The sequence below is a fragment of the Saccopteryx leptura genome, chromosome 6 (assembly GCF_036850995.1).
Source record: "Saccopteryx leptura isolate mSacLep1 chromosome 6, mSacLep1_pri_phased_curated, whole genome shotgun sequence".
NCBI lineage: Eukaryota > Metazoa > Chordata > Mammalia > Chiroptera > Emballonuridae > Saccopteryx > Saccopteryx leptura.
In genome coordinates, this window is record NC_089508.1 from 108,632,644 (window position 1) to 108,656,506 (window position 23,863).

The 23,863-nt window shown below is 39.2% G+C and overlaps 1 protein-coding gene across 3 annotated transcripts in view; it reads right to left on the reverse strand.

Annotated features, from left to right (window-relative positions):
• Nucleotides 1-23,863, reverse strand: part of SLC25A21 (solute carrier family 25 member 21) — a 531,270-nt gene that overhangs the window by 392,182 nt on the left and 115,225 nt on the right. The window contains exon 1 of one of the 3 annotated variants that reach the window (XM_066344496.1): nt 20,666-20,822. The exons of 1 other annotated variant lie outside the window; for it this stretch is intronic. The gene's annotated coding sequence lies outside the window, so the exon portion shown is untranslated. Of the gene's footprint in view, nt 1-20,665; nt 20,823-23,863 lie in introns of those variants that run through there. One more of the 3 variants, XM_066344494.1, reaches the window with a different exon arrangement.

Consider the following 23,863-nt stretch of genomic DNA (forward strand, 5'->3'; position numbering starts at 1 on the left):
CAGTCAGACAGACTCCCGCATGCGCCCGACCGGGATCCACCCGGCACGCCCACCAGGGACGATGCTCTGCCCACCAGGGGGCGATGCTCTGCCCATCCTGGGCGTCGCCATGTTGTGACCAGAGCCACTCTAGCGCCTGAGGCAGAGGCCACAGAACCATCCCCAGCGCCCGGGCCATCTTTGCTCCAATGGAGCCTTGGCTGCGGGAGGGGAAGGGAGAGACAGAGAGGAAAGTGCGGCGGAGGGGTGGAGAAGCAAATGAGCGCTTCTCCTGTGTGCCCTGGCCGGGAATCGAACCCGGGTCCTCCGCACGCTAGGCCGACGCTCTACCACTGAGCCAACCGGCCAGGGCTGTCTTAACTATTTTTTAAGTGACTAGTTCAACAATGTTAAGTTTAATCACATTGTAGTGCAATAGACATCCAGAACATTTTCATTTTGCAAAACTGTAAACTCCTCATTAAATAACTCATTAAATAACATTGGAACAACCCATTAAATAACAGCTCCCCATTTCCCCTTCCCTCAGCCCCTGGCAACCACTACTTCTTGCTTCCATGAATTTGATTACTTTAAATATTGCATGCAAGTAGAATCATACAGTATTTGGCTTTTTGTGACTGGTTTATTTCACTTAGCATAATGGCCTTAGGTTCATTCCTGTTGTAGCATGTGATAGGATTTTCTTCCTTTTTAAGTATGAATGACAATCCATTGTATGTAAATGCAACATTTTTCTTTGTCTATTTATCCACCAATGGACATCTGGATTACTTGCACCTCAAAAAATCTTAATATATTTTCTGAGGAAACTGAAACAAAAGATGCTGTGAGAAAAACTTAACAAAGCAACAAGGAGAAAAAAGAGACACACAATAATTAGAACAAAGTCTATCCACTTGATATTCCTCACTTCAGGGTCACAAGAAACTGGGCATAACTAGTAGAAATGAGTCAGTGGGTCTATAAGAAACTAAGTGTATTTTTAATCTACTTTTGTTTTCTAATACCCTTTTATTTTGGTATCCTTTGTTGATGGAACTATTCAGAAAATATTAAAAATGTAAATACATTTTTATTTCCTTAGTCTAGGGAGATAGCTATAAAACATGTGGCTTGACTGAGAAGGTACCATAGATGGATAAATGGATCAAGATTCGGAAAATTCCAAATTTTTCAGACTGAAAATTTTGTGATTAAAAAAAATTACATTTGTCCTGGCCAGTTTGCTCAGTGGTAGAGCATCAGCCCAGCATGTGGATGTCCTAGGTTTGATTCCTGGTCAGAGGACACAGAAGAAGCGACCATTTGCTTCTTTCTCCTTCCCTCTCCCCCTTATCTCTCTCTTCTCCTCCCACAGCCATGGCTCAATTGGTTCGAGTGCATCGGCCCTAGGCACTGAGAATGGCTCCATGGAGCCTCCACCTCAGGTGCTAAAAATAGCTCGGTTGTGAGCATGGCCCCAGATGGAGCCCAGATGGGGGCTGACAAGTGGGTCCTGGTTGGGGCGCATGTGGGAGTCTGACTCTGTATCTCCCCTACTCTCACTTGGAAAAGAAGGGGCAAAAATTACATTTAAATCTCAAATCTGTTTCAAATTAAAGGTGTTATATACAGTACAGGTATGCCCTGGTTTATTCTGATGATGAATTAAATTGGCCCTTTGCTTTCTAAAGGCTGCGCACTGTGTTCCATTTAGCAACTTAGAAAAGTTTCCTAAATGACACTGTGATGTCATGGGGCGATAACTATTTATTATTTATTAGAGAGAATAAACCTACCATAGAGTGTGCAGCTCTTCAGATGATTGTACTCTACTTGATTCCACATGGGATAAAATCCATCTAAAATCACTTGAGTTTCTTGGGAACTGAGAAGCCATTGCCATCTTATCTGAAGTCAATTCTGTCTTTTTCCTCTAGTTCACTTTCTCAGCTTCCACTCCAAGGGGTCACTGATCCCTTGGGCTCATTAAATTTCTGGCTTGAATTATGTGAAGTGATTAATGGCGGTGAAGCTCGTACATGTTGAGGTCATTGTGCTGAGCATCCTGTATGTCGGCGGCAAATACAGCAGTGTACATCCACCAACTCACTTTCCCCCTTCGCGGCTATAATTTATTCATCCCAGAGTACACTCAGCCATCTGCTAGTTATTTTGTTTTCTTTAAGCATTATTTCCTACTACTGGCTAGGCCAGGGCACAGGTGAAACGTGGTGAGAAGCAAAGGGAAGTTGCTGTTGTTGGACACAGGAGGGGTGAGTTGAGCTCCCCAGGAGGAAGAGCGTTCAGCTCCACAACTAACTGTATTGTCAAATACCAAAATCCCTGTCTAATAGGAGCATTTGGGCCAGGCCCAATCATAACTAGCTAAGGCTAGACCCCTGGAGTGAGGAGAGTAAAGCTGGGGAATTTCAAGCATCTTTAATGGTAGCCCTGTAATAACCTGATGCTCTGAATCTTTGCTAGAGTCTGTACAAGACCTGGCTATAAATTTTACATTTGGCTAAGTGTCTCATAAAGAAACACCCACCTGATTTCAGACATGCATTTTTGGCAGTCAGGGTACTCGCTGAATTAGCTATGGTTCTATTTTTAACTGTTTTCTTTCTCTGCCTAAAATACAATGATTCTATCTGTATAGTTTTACTACCACACCCTCTACTATTGCTTATTAAACTGTCTCTTGGGCTGTGAGATTACTTCTTTTTTATATGCTCCAAACACTGGAACAAATTTTATTTTTTTTATTTCATCTGTGAGCTGTTTTTAATGAAAAAAAAAAACTACACTAAATAATTTATCAAATTGCATTTCAGCATATTTGTACTGTAACAATCTCGGCTATTATGGAGTGATAAAAATAGCAAAACATGTTTTCTTCAGCAAGAGTTGAAGTATCTCTTGCGTAGGGAGGTCCAGTGTTGACTTGAGGAACTCTGGTCTAGCTGGTATTTGACCTTTGGCAGGAGGCTGCCCTGGGTCTTATATTCTCAACAAACTGGGCCCAAGACAATAGTGTGCTTTATAGCCCAGAGCCTGTCCGGTGTGTTTCTCCACGGAAGACCTCAAGCTGAAAAGCCAACATGCCTGACAAGCACCATCAAGGTACCAAGGGCATCAGCACTAGACATTGGAAAACAAATGGGAAAGCACACACAGCTCCATCTGGAATCCTAATGGGCCGCCAATGGTTCCCAGCGAAGGAAGAATTACCCGTGTTATTTTATCATCCCTTGCGCTAACTTCGTTGTTTATGTACAGCAATAAATGATTTTTTAAAAACATATTTGGGTCATTATGTCATATACCACCAGCAAGTAAGGTTGTTTTATTGTGCTTGGAGTCAAAATACACTGCTGCACCCAGATGGACGGGAAGTTTAAAATCTCTTGTCCTTCTGTATTCATTTCTCTTGGATAAATGAGTTAAGTTTTTAAAAGGGAAATTGAGAATTTTTATGGCTTCTACTCCCGCATCGCCAGTAAAATTTACACTAGTATTTTTCTCCCAGCAAAGGTGCTTGGCCAATGATAACATGAAATAGTCAAGCAGAAAGCCAAAGAGCTTCCAACCAATAGGAAATGCCAGAGTTGATCTTTTCTTTTTTCTTTTCCTTTCTTTTTTCTTTTTAACACTCTTAGCAAGTTGGAGTCTTCTGCCAACGCTGTGCTATACTCAGAAAGTAACTGCAGATCCAGAGATTCAAGCTGACTCTTATGCAATGATAAGTGGATTTCTTCCTTCCTTTCCCGTTACTGCAGGCAGTTTTAAAATACACCTGCTCTCTTAACTCCTTTACCACACGTACCCAACATTCACCAACAAGATAAAATATCTTCTCAGTTTAAAAAAAATTCCAAAATGCTTATCTCCTTATAAGGAATTCTTCTGTATGCTCTTCCATCAGTGATCTGATTGGTTTCTTTTTCTGCCCTTTCCAAAATTGTCAAGCTCAAGTCAAATAGCTCTGCTTCCATTTCATTATTAATGAAGAAAAAATTTTTTCACACGAATATAGGAAGTTAAGGACTTTCTACATCAAGGGAGGAGAAAGGAGAGGAAAGCCTAAGAAAAGCAGCTGTTTGGATGTGACCGGCCTACCTACCCAGAGAACTGATTCTTGTGTGAGTGTTTGATTTCTGAGGCCGAGGATGCCGGCTTTCCTGTTTACTTAGCAAGCTCTGTCACTGGTTTACAGGTGGCCTGGAAAAATGATTTAGGAATTGTTTTTGCTCACCATAAATGAACATCAAATTATTTTACAATGTGCCCTGGTGCATACATCATGACAGGTTGGAAGTTAAAGACAGTCTCGAAGCAGAGATGAGGGAGGTGGGGGTGAGGGAGTCGAGTGCAGGGGGAGCTGAGTGTGGGGAGGGGCTGTGAGGAACTTGGCTTCAAAGTTCTTGGTGAAGCAAAAGTGTTCTAAATTTTTCAAACGTCTACAAAGAGGTAAGTCATTGTGCTCTTCAGCCTGCAGACATTCCCTCCCAGTCCCCTTCTCTGTCAGAGTTTCTCAGTCCTGGCTATTCTCGCAATGTAACAGACTTGAATTTTTCAAAAGTTCCCCTTTACTGTACAGTACTGACATCACAATAATCTTACATTTACTGCTAATAACCAGTCTTTTTTAAAAAGCAGTTCATTTGATTCTGAGTCTTACCCAAATTCTCTACAGGAGGAAAGCCTAAAATGAGCAACGTGGCTTTCATACGAAGAAGCCATTACTTGATCACTTAGCAACTAAGGCTAGTATTCCATCTCTTTTCCTTCTCCTTTTCTCACGCTAATTGCAGGTCTTTCACTTTTGTCCTATTAATAATATTTCTCAAAAAAGTCAGTGATCTCTTCCCTTTTCTCTTGCTCATGTTCTAACCCTGTCCTCCTGACACATTTCCAGCTTACATTTCAGCAGAATCTGATCCTCATCATATTACACATTTCCAGAGAATTTCAAAGTCATTTCCCCCTACCTCTACATTTGCCCATTCCAGAAGTCTTCAGAGATCATCCATATCAACTCATGTCCCTCCTTCAGCCGGCTGCTAGGAATCATCTCCCACACTAACCCCATATGGTTCTGTTCAACCGAATAACATCGGCCATGCTGTTTGCACACTGACAGGAGAAATCACTCAGGAAGATGTTTCTACGTTGTGCAGATGTTTTCTATTTTTTTCTATGATTCTTCAGCTCCTGTTCTTTTGTTTTTCCATTTGCATGTATCTTCTTGCCCTAATTTAAATGTAAAGCTTCTTGTGGATTCAGAAAGATCGTATCAAAAACTTTTTGTGTGTTTCTAGAGCTCTCCCTCCTGTGTTTGCTATACTATAAAAAGGAAAATCAAGAAACATGGACACCTGACTGAGCCAAAGTCTGAAATTGCTTTTCTGGTTGTCATGCTCTCGGGTCTCTTAGAGCTAAGCATATCTCTAATGGCCACTTACTGACCTTTGTTGTCACCTAGACATATTTGTCATGTCCATTGGACTCAAGATTTCTGAGGTAATATAAGGTAGACCCCCACCTTCTATCTGTATAAAATGAAGGATAAAAGAGCTGAGAAATCATAACATCTGAAATGTTGTTTTTCTCCCCTCGAGTCGGCCCTTCAGCATTTGTAAGAGTCCTCTCTCCTTTCCCAAACTCAGGTGTTACGTGCTTTCCTAATTTATAACTTCTCCAATAAAAACAGCAAGAGGTGATATTACTTAAACTTCAACTGAAACGAAATATCATAAAAATATTTACTCTTTTAAGGGTTTTCGATTTTAAACCTCATTTACTATTATGGAATAAAGTATCTCCAGAGAGAGGAGTTAAGAAAAATATTGGGGGGGTATTTTGGGCCTTACAGATCGTAGAGTGAACTTGCATTCATTCTGGGGGGGACTTTTCTTAGTAAGGGACTAGTACAGCAAGTCATTTTCTACTTTCCTTAATACAAGATTCCTGCGCCCTTAGAGTCACAGTTGCCAGAGGCCTGTATCTGCACCCTGGCCTGGACTCCTCGCATCAGTGCCATTCGTACACCTCCCATCCCCCAACACAGCCACATGTACTTCCCCAGTCTCCTCTTTCCTTCCTCTGGAAAATAATTCATAACCCCATGATTCAAAGTTTCAGTTATTTCCAATACCCCAAACAACTGAACCGAACACCAGGGAAGCAGGGAACAGTTGCTAAGTAGTTATTAGGTAAGGTACAACGACAGAGAGGTGGGAGTGAGGACCAGCAGCCCAAGTCCAGACATGGTTCCATTGTCAAAGCACCATGGTAATTAGCAGATACTACTCTGCCTCTCTGACCAAGTCCCTGGGAGCGTCTCCCAATAAAATTTAATTATTTTTGTTTTAAATTATTTTTATTTTATTTTATTCATTTTAGGGAAGAGAGACAAAGAGAGAGAGGGGGAGAGAGAGAGAGAGAGAGAGAGAGAGAGAGAAGGAGGGAGGAGCATCAACTCCCATATGTGCCTTGACCAGGCAAGCCCAGGGTTTTGAACCGGCAACCTCAGCATTTCAGGTCGACGCTTGATCCACTGCACCACCACAGGTCAGGCCTCCCAATAAAGTTTAAAGCATTCAGTGACACATTCAGTCTTCTTTCTTATTGGCATTATTATTATTATTATTATTATTATTATTGTATTTTTTCTGAAGCTGGAAACGGGGAGAGACAGTCAGACAGACTCTCGCATGCGCCCGACCGGGATCCACCCGGCATGCCCACCAGGGGTGACGCTCTGCCCACCAGGGGCGATGCTCTGCCCCTCCGGGGCGTCACTCTGTCGCGACCAGAGCCACTCTAGTGCCTGGGGCAGAGGCCAAGGAGCCATCCCCAGCGCCTGGGCCATCTTCGCTCCAATGGAGCCTCGGCTGCGGGAGGGGAAGAGAGAGACAGAGAGGAAGGAGAGGGGGAGGGGTGGAGAAGCAGATGGGTGCCTCTCCTGTGTGCCCTGGCCGGGAATCGAATCCGGGACTTCTGCACACCAGGCTGATGCTCTACCATTGAGCCAACCGGCCAGGGTGACATTATTTTTAACGGAGGTATAATTGACATACAACAAACAGCATATACAGGGGTGGGCAACAGTAGGTTTATAGTTGTGGGTGTGTACAACAGAGTTCACTCTGTATTACTATTAATTTCTTAACTTTTTAATTATGAATCAATTATTATATCATTGACTTGTACTACAAATATAAAGCTATTTTTGCACCTGTATTTAAAAGGTACAACTTGACAATTTTTTACATTGCATACTATTATGAAACCATTACAATTCAAGATGCTAAGGAACATATTGATCACCCACAAAAGTGCCCACAACCCTTTGTCATCCCTCTTTCCCATTCCTGCCTCTGCCTAGGCAACCACTGATTTGTTTTCTGTCACTACAAATTAATTTATATTTTCTAGAATCTTATATAAGTGGAATCCTATATTGCATGTGCCCATTCTGGTCTGACTTCTTTCACTCAGCACAATTATTCAGAGATTCACCGTGTTGTTGTATGTACCACTAGCATGTTTACTTTTGTTGCTCAGTCATCTCCCATCGCACGGATGTGCCTCTCTGAGAGGCATTTATTGAGCCTCTTCTATGTAGCAGGTACTATGCTAGGCTCCGGAATATACAAGCACTAAAGGCTAGGTTCCAGCCCTCAAAGATATATTTAGTGTCTAATGTGGAGACAGAAAAGTAACTTGATGATTATAGTAAAGTTTATGGTAAAAACTTGATGATTATAGGAAACACAGGGCTTTGGGGGCCTCTGCAAAGACCATGTAAATCAGACACGGGGAGGTTCAGCAAAGCCTCTTAGAGGAACTAATGCTTAAGGTTTGGGTGGTTAGGCAGAAATTTGCTACAGGGTAAGGTCAAAGAGATACAAGTAGTTCTATATGCCTGGCATGGTGGGGATAGATGAGGTTAGTTGGAGAACCTTTTATGCTAGGTAAGAAACTAATTATTAAAGGTATTAAAACAGCAATTGAATGACATCATTAAATTTATTTTTTACTGTGGAAGAAAACTAGGCTAGTGATAGGAAGACCAATTAAAATGATATCAAAGTAGACTAACAAGAAAGGACGAAGGCTGAGACTCAAATGGCAGATGTAGAGACTGGGGGAAGTGGAACGACCAAAGAGGAAGTGACAGAGACAGAGGAAAGAGAATTCCAAGTACTCACTGATTGAGTGAACGTGTAGAGAAGAGTCCAGGAGATTCCCAGAGTGAAGGCTCAAGCAACTAGGTAAATAGACAATGGGTTGAGGAGTGAAAGTAGGGCGGGGGAAGATGACAATTTTATTCTAATATTTTGAGTTCAAGGTTGTGTGGGACATTCAAAGGGAGAAGTCTAGAATTTAGGTGGATGTAAATATGGGTTTATACTACACAGAAGTTTGGAGATGGACATATACTTTTCCTCACAGTTTCAGGCTTGAAGAAGAAAAAGGACAGAGAATGGACAAGAGCAAAAGGCTTAAAATACAGCTCTTGGAAACACAGCCTCTGTGGGGGGAAATTAGCTCCTGTATCTTAATTTTGCTATTCAACTGGTTTGTAAGTTCCTGAAGAAAAGGCTTTGCCCCTAACTTTCCAGCAACTCAGTGTCTCTGACAGAGAAGGGGTTCAAAACTAATTAATTATTTGCCAATTGGAAATATAATCAGTCTGGCTGTAATTTGCTCTTTCTGGGAGAGACCCATGTGGCACACTAAAATGCTGAAGCACAGGTGTGTGAGGGTGAGGGCGTGAGTTTTCACCTCCACATGGATGAGATCAATTTCTGCCGAGTAGGAGCAACCTGCCAATTACAGAATTTTCTGACACTTTACTAAATATGTAAAAGGGGAAAGTGCTTCCAGTTTCAATTCCAGTAAGGTGACTGTGGCAGAGTCCATGCCAGTCAAGTGCAGCAATGGGCTTAAATATACAGTTAAGTAAACACTGAAATGTCACGTTGAACATCAATTTTGCCATTTTTTTCACATCATGCAGAACTTAGCAGGTGACAATTTAGATACATTTTTGCTTAAATGATTAAAAATCCCAATTCTCTCAATAGCACCACCACCAAAACTAGGAAAGCCTTCTAGTCTGCATTAAATATGAAGATATTCTATCTTTAAACTAGACTAACTTGCAGTAAATGAGTGTAAGAAGGTCAGGAAAACTTCAGTGAATCAATCCTCATTTTCTCAACACATCAAATGGAGAAGCAGGAATTTAAGCAACTTCTGCTAAGGAAAGTGCTTCCCTTGTAACGCTCTTCCTCCACTGCCTCTCCCCTGTAAAACATTAAGGGGTGACCTTTACTTGCCATAGAAAAACAGATATTGGAATCCAATACTCTGAGTTTGTTGATGTGTTTTTAAAGCTGGTGAGCAAATAGAGTGCAGAATGTAAAATATTTTTGCTTCAACTGCCACATGGCTAGCTGGAAGCTGGATTCAGGACACAGTAAACTGTCTATTCTGATTTCCAAGAACAGCAAAAATATTCAGTTGTGTTGAGGGACAAAAATTCTTACTCATGCTATCATCAACCTATTGTTTCCAAAATGTCCTCCAATTCCTTCTGGGTAGAGAACTTTACATATGAAATAAAAACAAATTTAATTTTACCATCTCCAAAAGATGACTAACAAATTTTAAAGGAATTTCTTAGACTGTCTCATGGTTTTTTGTTTTATTTTGTTTTGTTTTTCAATTTTTTATTAATTTTAATTTATTGTGTTAACATGAGTTCAAGTGTCCCACTGAATATAACTCCCTCATCCCCACCCATTTGTCCCCCATTGTCCCCATCCTCCCTTCCCCTTGGGATTTGCTGTCCTGTTATCTGTATCTATGTGTTATGTATATATAATTTCACTAATCCCTTCACCTTCTCTGATCCCATTCCCTCATCCCCCTTCCCTCTGACAGCTGTCCCTCTGCTCTGTGAACCCGCCTCTGCCTCTATTCCATTCCTCAGTTCACTTTGTTCATTAGATTCCACATATATGTGAGATCATATGATATTTGTTATTCTCTGCTGGCTTATTTCACTTAACATAATAATCTCCAGGTCCATCCATGCCATCACAAAAGGTAAGATTTCCTTCTTTTTCATGGCCCCATAGTATTCCATTGTGTATATGTACCACTGCTTTTTAATCCACTCGTCCACTGATGAAAACTTGGGCTGTTTCCAGATCTTCGCTATTGTGAACAATGCTGCCATAAACATGGGGGTGCATTTCTTTTTTTGAATCAGTGATATGGTGTTCTTGGGGTATAGTCCTAAAAGTGGGATGGCTGGGTCAAAAGGCAGTTCCATTTTTAATTCTTTGAGGAATCTCTATACTGTTTTCCACAGTGGCTTCACCACTCTGCATTCCCACCAGCAGTGCAGGAAGGTTCCCTTCTCTCCACACCCTCGTGTTTGTTGATTTTTGAAGTTTCTTGTACAAAATAGAAAACACGAATGTAGTTTGAGTACAGGTACACTTCCTAACTCTTTACAGAAATCTTATTTTGATACACTTTGATTTTAAAAAATCAATACACAAAATATTTCTGAAAAAGATAAGTTAGGAGAATATTTATTATATTTAAAAAGCATTCTTACATTACTAGATTCTACAATATACTAATCTCTTCAGTAAACTTTTAAAAAGGGTGAAGGGCGAAAAGAGGGACAAATATACAGTGATGGAAAATGATTTGACTTTGGGTAATGAGTACATAACATAATTGACAGTTCACATGCTATAGAAATGTTTACCTGAAACTTAAGTACTCTTATTGATCAATGTCACCCCTTTAAATGTAATTTTATAAATAAAATTTTAAAAATTAATTTATAAAGCTTTTGTTCACACAACATTTGGGGAAACACGCTTATTGTGTAATCCAAGGCATGTGTGAATTTCTTTTATAACAGTGAGTCCATTATACTTAAGCTATCATTCTCTTCTACCTTTTACATATTCAATTTCTTCCTAACATGCCAGAGCCTACCAACTCTGTGCCACCAGGTCAGATCGTTTTTCCTGCTCTCTAGACCTATATATTTTACTCTTTAAGACACATCATCACCACTTTTTAACCCTTGGAAACATACATTCAGTGCATTCAGGATGATGGCATCATTTCACTTTCCAAGCCTGCTCCCCTTCTAGGTTCTGCTCAACTGGCCACCAACAGTCCAAGTTAGGATCCTGGGATCATCCCAGATCCACTCCTCCTGTAGCCTCAGAGACAATGCAAGTCCTGGTATTTTCCACCTCCTTAATATTAGTTAAATGCATCCACTTACCTTGCTCTTACCTTTCATCTTAGTTCAGACTGACTCCACTCTCCCTACACAAAGGCACAGCCAGCCAGCCAGTTGTACTGCTCTCTAATCTGCTCCCCGGATCACAGCCAGTGAAATTTTAAGCTGCAAATCTAAGTAAGTCATTCCTGCTTAAATTCTTTTTTTATTTTATTTATTAGTTCTTTTATTTTTATTTTTCAATTACAGTTGACAAAAACTATTATATGAGTTTCAGGTATACAGCATAGTAATTAGATATTTATATACCCTTATTAAGTGATCATCCCAAATAAGTCTAATACCCATCCAACACCATACAGAATTATTACATATTATTGATTATATTCCCTACATTGTACTACATATCCTGTGACTATCTTTATAACAGGCAATATGTACTTCTTAATATTTCACCTTTTTCACCCATACGCTCAACCCCTCTCCCATCTGGTGATCACTAATTTGTTCTCTGTGTCTATAAGTTTGTTTCTGTTTTTTGTTTGTTTTGTTCTTTAGATTTCACATATAGGTGAAATTATATGGTATTTATCTTTCCTTGTCTGACTTATTTTACTTAGAGAAATACCCTCTAGGTCTATCCATGTGTCACAAATGGTAAGGTTTCATTTTATTATGGCTGAGTAATATTCCTCACTGTTTACATGTACCACATCTTAATTAGCTAGTCCTCTACTAATGGACATTTAGGTTGCTTCTATGTCTTGGTCATTATTGGCAAGGATGTGGAGAAAAGGGAACCCTTGTGCACTGTTGATAGGATTGTAATTGCTGTAGCCATTATAAAAAACTGTATGGAGGTCCCTCAAAAAATGAAAAATAGAACACCCATATGATCCAGCAATTCCACCTCTGGGTAGTTAGCTGAATAAATTTAAAACACTAATTTGAAGAGATATATACACCCCTATGTTCACTGTAGTATTACTTACAATAGCCTGTTTCCTTTCCTCCTCACATTCCTGTTTGAGCCTCAACCATACAGAGCTACCTGCAGCCTCCTATGTGCCTCCTCACTGTTACCTAACGTGTTCTGCCTAGGATGAATTTGTGACCCTCTTAAACGCTTTCACAACTGCTTCTGCTTATTTGCCCTTGATGTCTCATTTTAGGATATTACCTTTCCAGGAAGTTTCCTCTGACTAGTCACCACCCCTTACATACAGAGGACAGTGCCCCTCCTACATGTTCTGGAAGTTCCCTGTACTGACCCAGATTATTGCACTTACCACCCTTTCTCATAACTGTTTGTTTACTTGCCTGTCTTCTCCTTTAGACCACCAGCTTCTTGGGGATAGCGACTGTGCCTTTCTTTCCAATACAACCCCAGTGCCAAAAACCAAGTCACTCAGCAGTTAGATAAAAGTATTTAAGAATCAACATAAGTCAAGGATTAAAAGGCAATTTTCCCCATTTTGTTATTAATGATATGTTTAATTCAATGTATTTAGCTTTCTTTTTTATATAATAGCATTATCTTAGTTTCCCAATAGATAAAACACTTAAAATTAAAATACAAAATGTTTCCTTTTCTTATTTATTTAAATGCAAACTTAAACATGTTTCTTCTCCTAAAAACAAACAGTAAACTATTACTTTAAACTAAAGAAATACTGGATACAAAATCAGTGTACAAAAATCCACTGCTCTCCTGTATACTAACACTGAACCTTCAGAAAAAAATGCAAAATATAATTCCTTTTGCAATTGCAACCAGAAGAATAAAATATCTAGGAATAAACTTAACAAAGGATGTGAATGATGACCTACATACTGAAAACTACTAAGCACAATTTAAAGAGATCAAAAAAGACACAACAAAATGGAAAGATATTCTATGTTCATGGACTGGAAGAACCAACATAGTTAAAATGGTCTTACTGTGCAAAGCAATACATAGTTTTAATGTAATTTCCATTAAAAATCTCAGTATCATTTTTTTTTCAGTATCATTTTTTAAAGACATATAACAAAAAAAGTTCAACAGATTTTATGGAACCCCTAAAGACACTGAATAGCTAAAGCAATCCTGAAAAAAAAGAACAAATTTAGCAATATCAAACTACTTGACTTCAAATTATACCGTAGAACTACGATAATTAAAATGGCATGATATTGGCAGAAAAGCAGACCCAGAGACCAATGAAACAGAATTAAGGACTCAGAAATAAAACCACACATAAATGGGCAAATAATTTTTGACCAAGGAGTCAAAAACACACACTGGAGGAAAGAAAGTCTCTTCAATAAGTAGTGCTGGAAAAATTGGAAAGCCACATGCAAGAAAGTGAAACTAGACTATAGTTTGTCCCACGCACAAGAGTTAATTCAAAATGGATCAAAGATCTAAGTATAAGATCTGAAGCAATTAATTACATAAAGGAAATATATGTTATAAACTTATGGGCCTTGGTCAAAGAGAACATCTTATGAATTTGACCCAAAAGCAAAAAGTAAAACCAAAAATAAATGAATGGGACTATATCAAACTAAAAAGATTCTGTACAGCAAAAGAAACCAACAACAAAAGGAAAAGGCAACCAACCAAATGGGAGATGATATTTACAAACAACAGCTCTGAAAAGGGGTTAATATCCAAAATATATAAAGAACTCACAAAGATCAACAACAAATAAGCAAATAATCCAATTAAAAATTGGGGAGAGGACCTAAACAGACACTTCTCTCAAGAAGACATACAAACGGCCAACGGATATATAAAAAAATGCTTAACTTTACTAGCTATTCAAGAAATGCAAGGCAAAACTACAATGAGATAACACTTGACACCTTAGATGAGCTATTATCAACAAGACAAGAAATAAAAAGTGTTGGAGAGGTTGTAAAGAAAAGGAATCCCTCATTCACTGCTGATGAGAATGTAAACTGGTACAGACATTATGAAAAACAGTATGGCAGTTCCTCAAATAGCTAAGAATAGCCTGACCTGTGGTGGCACTGTGGATAAGGGTACACCTCGAATGCTGAATGTAGGTAGAGCGCAGAGCGCATTCCTAGCAGCTGTGGCTGATGCAATGCTGTGAGAACACTTCAGCTCCTGAAACCCTCCTAGGCATACCCAGAAGGGAGCTCGCCCGCTGTAAGGAAGTAACTCAGAGCCAAGCAGGCAGCTTCCTGATCTTTTTAGCCATTGGATTTAAAGAACAAGCTGTAACACCCTATAGGCTGAACCTGTGTATATAAGCTAGCTTACTTCCTGAATAAAGTGGATCTGCGTCACTGAACCTGGTCTCCAGAGTCGGGTCTCTGCGTCTCCGTCGTCCTCACCCCCGGTGGGCCTTGTCCACAGCTGAAGTCGGTTCAAAACCTCAGGCTTACTGGGGATATGAGAAGCAACTACTTGAGTTGATGCTTCCCATTCCTCTTACCCTTTTCTTTCTATCCTCTCTCTAAAGTCAACAAATAAAATATAAAACAACACAAAACAAAACCTAAGAATAGGGTTACCATATGACCCAGCAATCCCTCTTCTGAGTGTCTACCTGAAAAACTCAAAAACATCTATTTGCAAAGATACATGCACCCCTATGTTCATTACAGCATTATTCACGGTGGCCAAGACATGGAGACAACCAAAGTGTCCTTTGAAAAAGGACTGGATAAAGATATGGTACATATATATTATGGAATACTACTCAGCCATAAGAAAAGATGAAATTCTGCCATTTGCAACAACATGGATGGACCTTAAGAATATTATGCTAAGCAAAATAAGTCAGTCAGAAAAGTTAAGAACTATATGATTTTACTCTTCTGTGGGATATAAAATTGAAACTCACAGTCATAGACAACCACAGGTAACCATATGGTGGTTACCAGAGGGAAGGGGGTGGGAGATGGTAAAGGGGACCAAAAAAAGGTGATAGAAACTAGTTTGACTTTGTGTGATGGGCATACAATGCAATATAGAGATCACGTATCATAAAAATGTACACTTAAAACCTATAAGGTCCTATTAACCAATGTAACTCCAATAAATTTAATAAAAAAACAAACTAAAAAAATACTTCCATATATTCATAGAAATTTCAATACTTTGAGACATATCATAAAAGGGATTCTGAAAGATTACAAGTAAGCAGATATTAGAAATACTGTCAATTTTGAATGTTCCTTTGGAACTATTGCCTCAGTATTTATAGGAACACTGACTTCGTGTAAAGCGACTAATCATTCTCTTTAGTTTCAGCAACTTAAATTTTTATGTACACTATTGGGCTTTCTTAAGGTAGAGTACAGTCATGAAGTACTAAAAAGCAAGAAATATTTCAAGTTTGTGAGAAAAGTAAATTTTGAAACTACACCACTAACTCTGTCTTCTGACCTGTGGTGGCGCAGTGGCACTAACTCTGTCTTGACTTAAATTAAGTAGTGATTTCCAACATTTTTGGTTTTAAAATTTGTGACAAAATCTCTAACCCTGAAGATTATGGTATTTATTTTCCATTTATTTCCTTTTGGGCAAAATGAGAAAATTGGTCTAAATAAGTGATTTTCAACTGGTGCGCCACAAAAAATTTAAATACATGCAATACCTGATCACATAGGGGCACAGTTAACACAACAGCTAATACAACAATACCCATCCAGTAGTGTATGAATCAAAATTATACCTATTGTTTTTTCAAATCAGCAAAACATATATTTTTTGGTGTGCCACAGAATTTTAGTAGTGTATGTGTACCATGAGATGAAATAGATTGAAAATCGCTGGTCTTGGCCCTGGCTTGTTGACTCAGTGGATAGAGCATCAGCCCAGCATGTGGATGTCCTGGGTTCAATCTCTAGTCAGGGCACACATGAGAAATGAACATCTGCTTCTCTCCCCCTTCCTCTCACCCTTCTCTCTCTTCCCCTCCTGCAGCCAGTGGCTCGATTGGTTTGAGTGTTGGCCCTGGATGCTGAGGATGGCTCAATTTATTTAAGCATCAGCCCCAGGTGGGGTTGCCAAGTGGACCCCAGTTGGAGCACATGCAAGAGTCGATTTCCCCTCCTCTCACTTAAAAAAAAATGAAAAAAAAAAAGAAGAAAATTGCTGGTCTAGATCAATATTTCCCAAACATTGTCCCAACAGAAAAACCTTTCCTTCTTTAAAAATAAATATTATGATGACTTAGATATAAAATATTAAAAATATATATTGGGGAAATGAAAAAGGAAGATCTTGTTTCCTACTGCCTTACCCCCACAGTGTGCTGCTTCTAAAGTGCCAGAAATTCCATGAAGCGTAGCTTTAAAACCAATTGTGTGTGATATCTCCAAAGATCCCTTTCAAATCTGAAGTAATATGATTATAAAATTCACAAACATTTCTGTATACACAGTTCTCTGGAACAGAGACGCTAAATAATCAAATCTCTATACTGGGACTTCCGAGGGGACATGAAAGTGTGTGGTGTGATACAGGCGTGTTTTAAATTACTATAGTACAAAGAAGAGATCTCTGGGAATCATTATCATAGAATTAATGGGCTCTGTAATGCTTTTGTAATTATTTTTTCATCTATTACTTTCCATCATTTAAAGGAGTCTGTGAGAGCATGGACAGTTGAAAGAAAAGACCAACTGCTGGAAAAAACTACACTGATATTCAAAATTGGAAAGTGAAAAGAGTGCATTTCATCGAGAACCACAGAATAATGACAGGAACTGAGTTTGAAGAAACCCCCAGACATTCAGAGACTCAAAGTAATGAGTTGAATTCCCCAAAGTCTCAAGCAGTTTCCACCCCAGGGTAACAAAAACAAGAACTCATGTTTGTTTGCTTTGTAATCTCCATTTGGATCTGGAAGGTCAGGCTCTGAACAGCAAAGCCATTGTTCAACATCATTCATACTGATCATGGTGCACACCTGATGAGGAGGTAGGAAACATGGGTTCTCTATCCGACTCTGTGATTGACTCACTCTGGGGTGTTTGAAGAGTAACAATTTCTCCACTCCAGTATCCATGAAATGATCTTTTCCCTCTGGATGAGGAATTACAGGGATTATGGTGTCCTAGTACTTCAAAATATGCTCAAGATGATCACGTTGACACTTTATTACCAATGTTTTCATTTCAATACCTAAATATAACAACAGTTATCACTTTACCGAAGGATTATTCTGTACCAGACCTGTTTTAAGTGCTTTACATAAATTAATTTGCTTAATCCTTACAACCCCATTATTTAGGTATATTATAATCCTCATTTGCAATGATCTGGCTTCACTATTCCACCATGGAAGCTGTCAAGTTTTCCCAAATCTATTGCCATGAACAGGAAGGCCAGAGCATATATGATGCCTTAATTGCCTGTATAATCCAGTGATTTTTAACCAATGTGCTGCAAGGATTTTTAAAACACCTGACTATTTTAGTCAGGGGCACTGACCTCTTTTCTCTTGGATTGTCAAGGAAAAAAATGACAACTGCCAACACAACAATAGCCATCTGGTGTGAATGAATCAAAATTATGCCCCCCCTTTTTTGTCAGAATGGTGAAAAATATATTTTTTAGTGTGCCACAGAATTTTAGTAATTAGTTTATGTGTTACATGAGATGAAAAAGGTTCGAAAATTGCTTGTCTATCCATATGAACTGGTTTGCTCTCACACTATTACAGACTATGACATACATATATTGGCCGTATCCTTTTTCCGTCCCCTAAAGAAGGATGTTAATGCTTTGCACCATGCAGATAGCTGAAGGAAGAGGTATTAAATTTAAGCTTCAAAATGGCACTTCAAACTAAATCAAACTTCCACTAATACCTTTAATAATAATTGCAAATTCTAAAGTTTCTGTTAGAGATACTTTGTGATTAATATCAAAGTGCCAAAGAGATAACAGACTGTAAAGTGAAACCTGTCACAGGCATTCTCTGCATGTCCGTGAAGGAGATGTCGGACTAATTTCTTAAAATCTGCATACATTCATGATTGTGGTCCACTTTTACTTTTGTCCCTCTCTCACTAATTACAAGTTCCATCACCATCAGATTGTACAGGACAAGGGACTCTTAAACCCTAGCAGAAACAAGAAAACACCTGAAAGTGAACCACCCTGTTACAGGCAGCTGAAATGCTGAACTATGTCTGCCGCTCTCAGAACGCCCCTGGTCCCACTCTGTAATGGTTCCCCGGGTCTGCCTTAAATAGGACAATGGTATCTGAAACATTTGGCCTTACTGTAGTTTGTTTTAAGACACTGTAGTTCAAAAGCCTCTAAGCAACTACTGAGTTGCACTAATCACAAAGAAATCTCTTATACAGGAACTACGAAAATATTTCTTCCAAGAAGTTCAGTAAGTTCTAAAAGTCACAACAAATCAAAGAATTTGAAAGGCCTTGAGGCTAAAGAAACACATACTTCCGTAGTTGTATGAACCCCAAACCAAGGTGGAAATCAACTCGCATGAGTCTGGAAAGAGCACGCTGCAGGTGGAGGAAATAAAGCCTGGCTGTCAAGTGCAGACCCTCAAAACATGCAAAGAAGACACTTCGGCCAGGCAACTGAGATATGATTTGAAGTGTAGGTTTTGTGTAAGAATGCAAGGATACCTTATCCTAATCAACTGTTGTGAAAGCAGTACAAAGTCAGAAGTATGAAAACAATAAGAAAACATGACCTAAAGTGGCACTGTAGCAAAGGGCAGACCGTGGACCCTTGCGGTACTTCACTAAGAGGCAAAGCAGGAGGCTCTGGATCTCACCAAACCCAGATTCTAACACAAAAATATGAATGAATGCTGAGCAATTACTTATCAGACAGCACAATCATTTCAGAAACACGGAAAATATGTAACATTACAAGAACTATTAAATCATTCCCAGCAGAGTTTTGAAATGGGGCAGTAAAGAAGTTCAGACTGGTCAAAAAACAAAATGCAATCTTGTGCTTTTAATTTGCTTTGCTCTTAGAAAACAAGTGTTTTAACAATATCCATATATGGTGACAGAAAGTAAAACCTTTCCTGAATTTCATGAGAAGAGGATGCAGTTTTCAATGTACTGCCCACTCTGTGACAGGCCCAAATTGTCTTCATCAGGCGTATCAGGGGAAACAAAGCAAATACATTCATAGCACAGAACTATTGGTGTTGAATTTCATACCAGCCCTAAAAGGAATATATATTTTGATTTGCCTTATTTTTAGAGGAGAAGAAAAGCAACACTTAAAATTAATGTGGAACTCACCACAATTACCCAAAGAATGAAGACTCTTCCTATTATAAACAGAAAATTATTCCTTACAAATTTCTTTCCTTAAAACAATTAAAACAAAACAAAATAATCTTGTGTCCAGCCCTCATCACAAAGTTCTTCAACTGTCTACAATGTTTATCTATTTGGACTCTTTTAAAAAATGACCACTACTTCTGTTCCTCCCTCAACATATCTGAAAGGGAGCCAAAGAAGACCTTCAGCAAAGAATGCTATCGCCTGAGGCCCTGGCCGGTTGGCTCAGTGGTAGAGCGTCGGCCTGGCGAGCAGGGGTCCCGGGTTCGATTCCTGGCCAGGGCACACAGGAGAAGCGCCCATCTGCTTCTCCACCCCTTCCCCTCTCCTTCCTCTCTGTCTCTCTCTTCCCCTCCCGCAGCAAGGCTCCATTGGAGCAGAGATGGCCCGGGCATTGAGGATGGCTCCTTGGCCTCTGCCCCAGGCGCTAGAATGGCTCTGGTCACGGCAGAGCGACGCACCGGAGGGGCAGAGCATCACCCCCTGGTGGGCAGAGCGTCGCCCCCTGGTGGGCGTGCTGGGTGGATCCCGGTCGGGCGCATGCAGGAGTCTGTCTGACTGTCTCTCCCGGTTTCCAGCTTCAGAAAGATAAAAAATAAATAAATTAATTAATTAAAAAAAAAAAAAGAATGCTATCGCCTAAGAACTTATGAGAACAGTAACACATTTAGATTTTGCAAGATTAAGGTAGACCATACAAACACATATTTCTGTCAGCAGCCATGTCATTTCCCATATGCTAACCACCACTTTATATTAACACATAGGTAGGAAACTACTGTAACCGTAAACTGGCTCATGTGTTTCAATCAACTACATTCTATTCAAGGAAAGCTATGGGACTGGGGAAGGGAAGAGGCAGTACAAACTTTCCATATCTTCCTTATTTTCAAAAACAAAAAGTGTAGCTCTGCACTCCGGTGAGAAGGTGCAAGAGACCTACATCATTCAATAGACTTAAAAATGCAAAGCTTGTCCATAACCATAGATATGTCACTGGCTACCTGTCTATGATATGACAGCTGAACTATCCACAGAATAATTCAAAACTTCACTCTCATATTAGTTCAATGAGAGAGTACTTACCTAAATGCTCCGAGTTTCCATCTTGCTCATCTGTGAACAGAGGTGAGCCTGTCTGTCTCAGAGTTCCTGAGCGGATCAAGGGAGCTGATGTCTTGTGAGCACTCAACTTTTCAGGCTTAAATCTCAGTGGGAACCTGAGATTTAGCCACTCAGACTAATATCCAGAGCAGCCATACCTTCTAGTTTTACCCTGGCTGCCTTAACTTCAAATAGTAGATGTCCTCTTGTAGCCTTGTAACTAGCTATTTTCAACTCTGACTCACCTGAAGGGGGTTTGTTCTTAAAACATATGTTGGACCACTCCTCCCACCCATCCAGAAACCTCTGAGTCAGAAACTGCAAGGGTAGGGTTAAGGTAATTTTTATTTATTTTAAATCTCCATAGAAGGTTATAAAGCAGTCAGGGTTAAGAACTACTAACATAACCTGTCAAATGTTCTTGAAATTCCAATACTTCAACACATAGTAACTGAATAAATCAAGTCAGTAAGTCTTGCCAAAAAAAAAAAAATCATGAATATAAAAAGATTGAGTCATCCCAGATCACAATGGATTCAAGAATTATTAAAATAACAACAAAAAGGTACACACTTTAGACCAATGTTGAGTAACAGATATATAATGAACCATAACTGGAATCATATGTATAATTTCTAATCTATTATAGTAGCCACATTTTTAAAAAAGTGAATTTTAATAATATATCTTAATTATCATAATATATCCAATATAATCATTTCAACAAGTAATCAATATAAAAAGTATTGAGATATTTTACATTGTTTTTGTACTAAGTCTTTAAAATCTGGAGTGTATTTTACACTTAGAGCACTGCTCAATTTTAATGAGCAACATTTCCAGTGCTCAATAACCACATGTGGCTAGTGGCTACTGTACTGGACAGCACAGCTGTTAACTATATGTAGCTATAAACATAGTATGTGATATAGTTCATAAAGCCCCAAAATACTACATTAATATAATTTTTCATACTTGTATGAAACGGGTATGAAACATGGAATGACTGTCATATGAAATAAGAAAGCCTATGATTATTTTCAAAAGCTCCTGGTCATGATTTATTTTACTTAGTGTGAAGTGAGTTCAAAGCGATTTAACTGCGGGTTAGTATTTTCATAGGAAGCTACCTTGAATTTGAGAACTACTGAGCTACCACTTCGATTCTGCAAAGTAGAGATGATTTTGGCTTGGGAAACGATGGGAGATGGGCCTGATTTGTCATCTCCTTCTACTCAAATGAATGAATTCTATTAAAGCAGCTTGTGCTTCTAAGACTTAGTACAACCACAGGAATATATGGTCCCATGTTGCTGCTGTATTAGGAAAATTGTAGCCCTCAGGTCTAGGCTGATTAATTAGGAAAAGGATTAGTACTTCTGGAAGTACAAAGTTAGTATTAGTGCCAAAATATATAAGAAGAAGGGTAGAAAATAAAGTGTACCTTTAATGAAGTTTCGCAAAAATAATGTTTCCTAGAAAACTGCTTTTCCTAGGAAATTGGACATCTTTCATATATCTTCACATATGTACTAAGTGACTCCATGTAATAACCTGAAATGTGGAACATGGAGTTGACCAGTTTTTGCACTGCACATAGATTCACAATAGAGAGTGCAAGCTGGAGCTGGAAGGCAGCTCTCCTTCTGCTTACCAAGTAGAGAGGCGCCTTGGATCCTTTTCCTAATTAATCAGCCTAAACCTGAGGGCTACAATTTTCCTAATACAGCAGCAACACGGGACCATATATTCCTGTGGTTGTACTAAGTCTTAGAAGCACAAGCTGCTTTAATAGAATTCATTCATTTGAGTAGAAGGAGATGACAAATCAGGCCCATCTCCCATCGTTTCCCAAGCCAAAATCATCTCTACTTTGCAGAATCGAAGTGGTAGCTCAGTAGTTCTCAAATTCAAGGTAGCTTCCTATGGAAATACTAACCTGCAGTCTCTACTCGTAAGAGGCTGGAATGGCCCACTCTCTAAGCATAAGGCAAATCAGAATTTTAGTTTTCCTGACTAAAAGTCAGGTTTACCACCTATGTGTTTGGTTTTTAAAGTATAATAGTACATAATATCTACCCTTCAGGCTTCTCAATCCAAAATAACCACCTCCTATACCCCAGATATTCCCATCAATCTACCTTATTCCACCTTTTCCCATTGGACTTAGTACTAGCTCACTACCTTGTTCGCGTATTTGTTTACCTCTTTAACACTGGGGACCTCCAGCAATATAAAGCTCCATGAGAAAAGGAACTTCGTTTATCTTTTCTGCTTTATTCCCACTCCATAAACCTAAGCACTCCATAAATACTCTTTAGAATAATGTTTTGAAGAAATATCCCTGGGTTCTTTTCTGCTGTCGAAGATTACTGAGAAGGCAGGGGCAGCAAGGGCACCATGTGTGATGGCACGGTGGCCGGGAAGAGCACAGCTGGCTCTGAACAGTACAGACAGGAAATACACTGATGGGAGCACTAGCTTCAGTGGGAGGGAAGGGCAGAACTCATTTCCCAGCAACACTAGAAGTGACCCAACATAGATAAAGTAAAGAGTAAGTAAAGTAATAAACGTAAGTCATGAAACCATAAACATCTTGGAAGAAAACAGAGGCATTGCCGACATCTCTCATAGCAATATTTTTTGCTGATTTATCTCCACGGGTAAGTGAAATAAAGGACAAAATAAACATATGGGACTATATCAAACTAAAAAGGTTTTGAACAGCAAAAGACACCATTAACAAAATAAAAAGACAACCCACACAATGGGAGAACATATTCGACAATACGTCTGATAAGTGGCTAATAACCAAAATTTATAAAGAACTTCTAGAACTCAACACCAAGAAGGTAAACAATCCATTTAAAAATGGGCAAAAGAAATGAATAGACACTTCTCCAAAGAGGACATACAGTAATCATCAGAGAAATGCAAATTAAAACCACAATGAGATACCACCTCACACCTGTCAGAATGGCACTCATTAACAAAACAACGCAGAATAAGTGCTGGCGAGGATATGGAGAAAAGGGAACCCTCCTGCACTGCTGGTGGGAATGCAGACTGGTGCAGCCACTGTGGAAAACAGTATGGAGATTCCTCAAAGAATTAAAAATGGAACTGCCTTTTGATCCAGCTATGCCACTTTTAGGAATACATCCTAAGAATACCAAATCA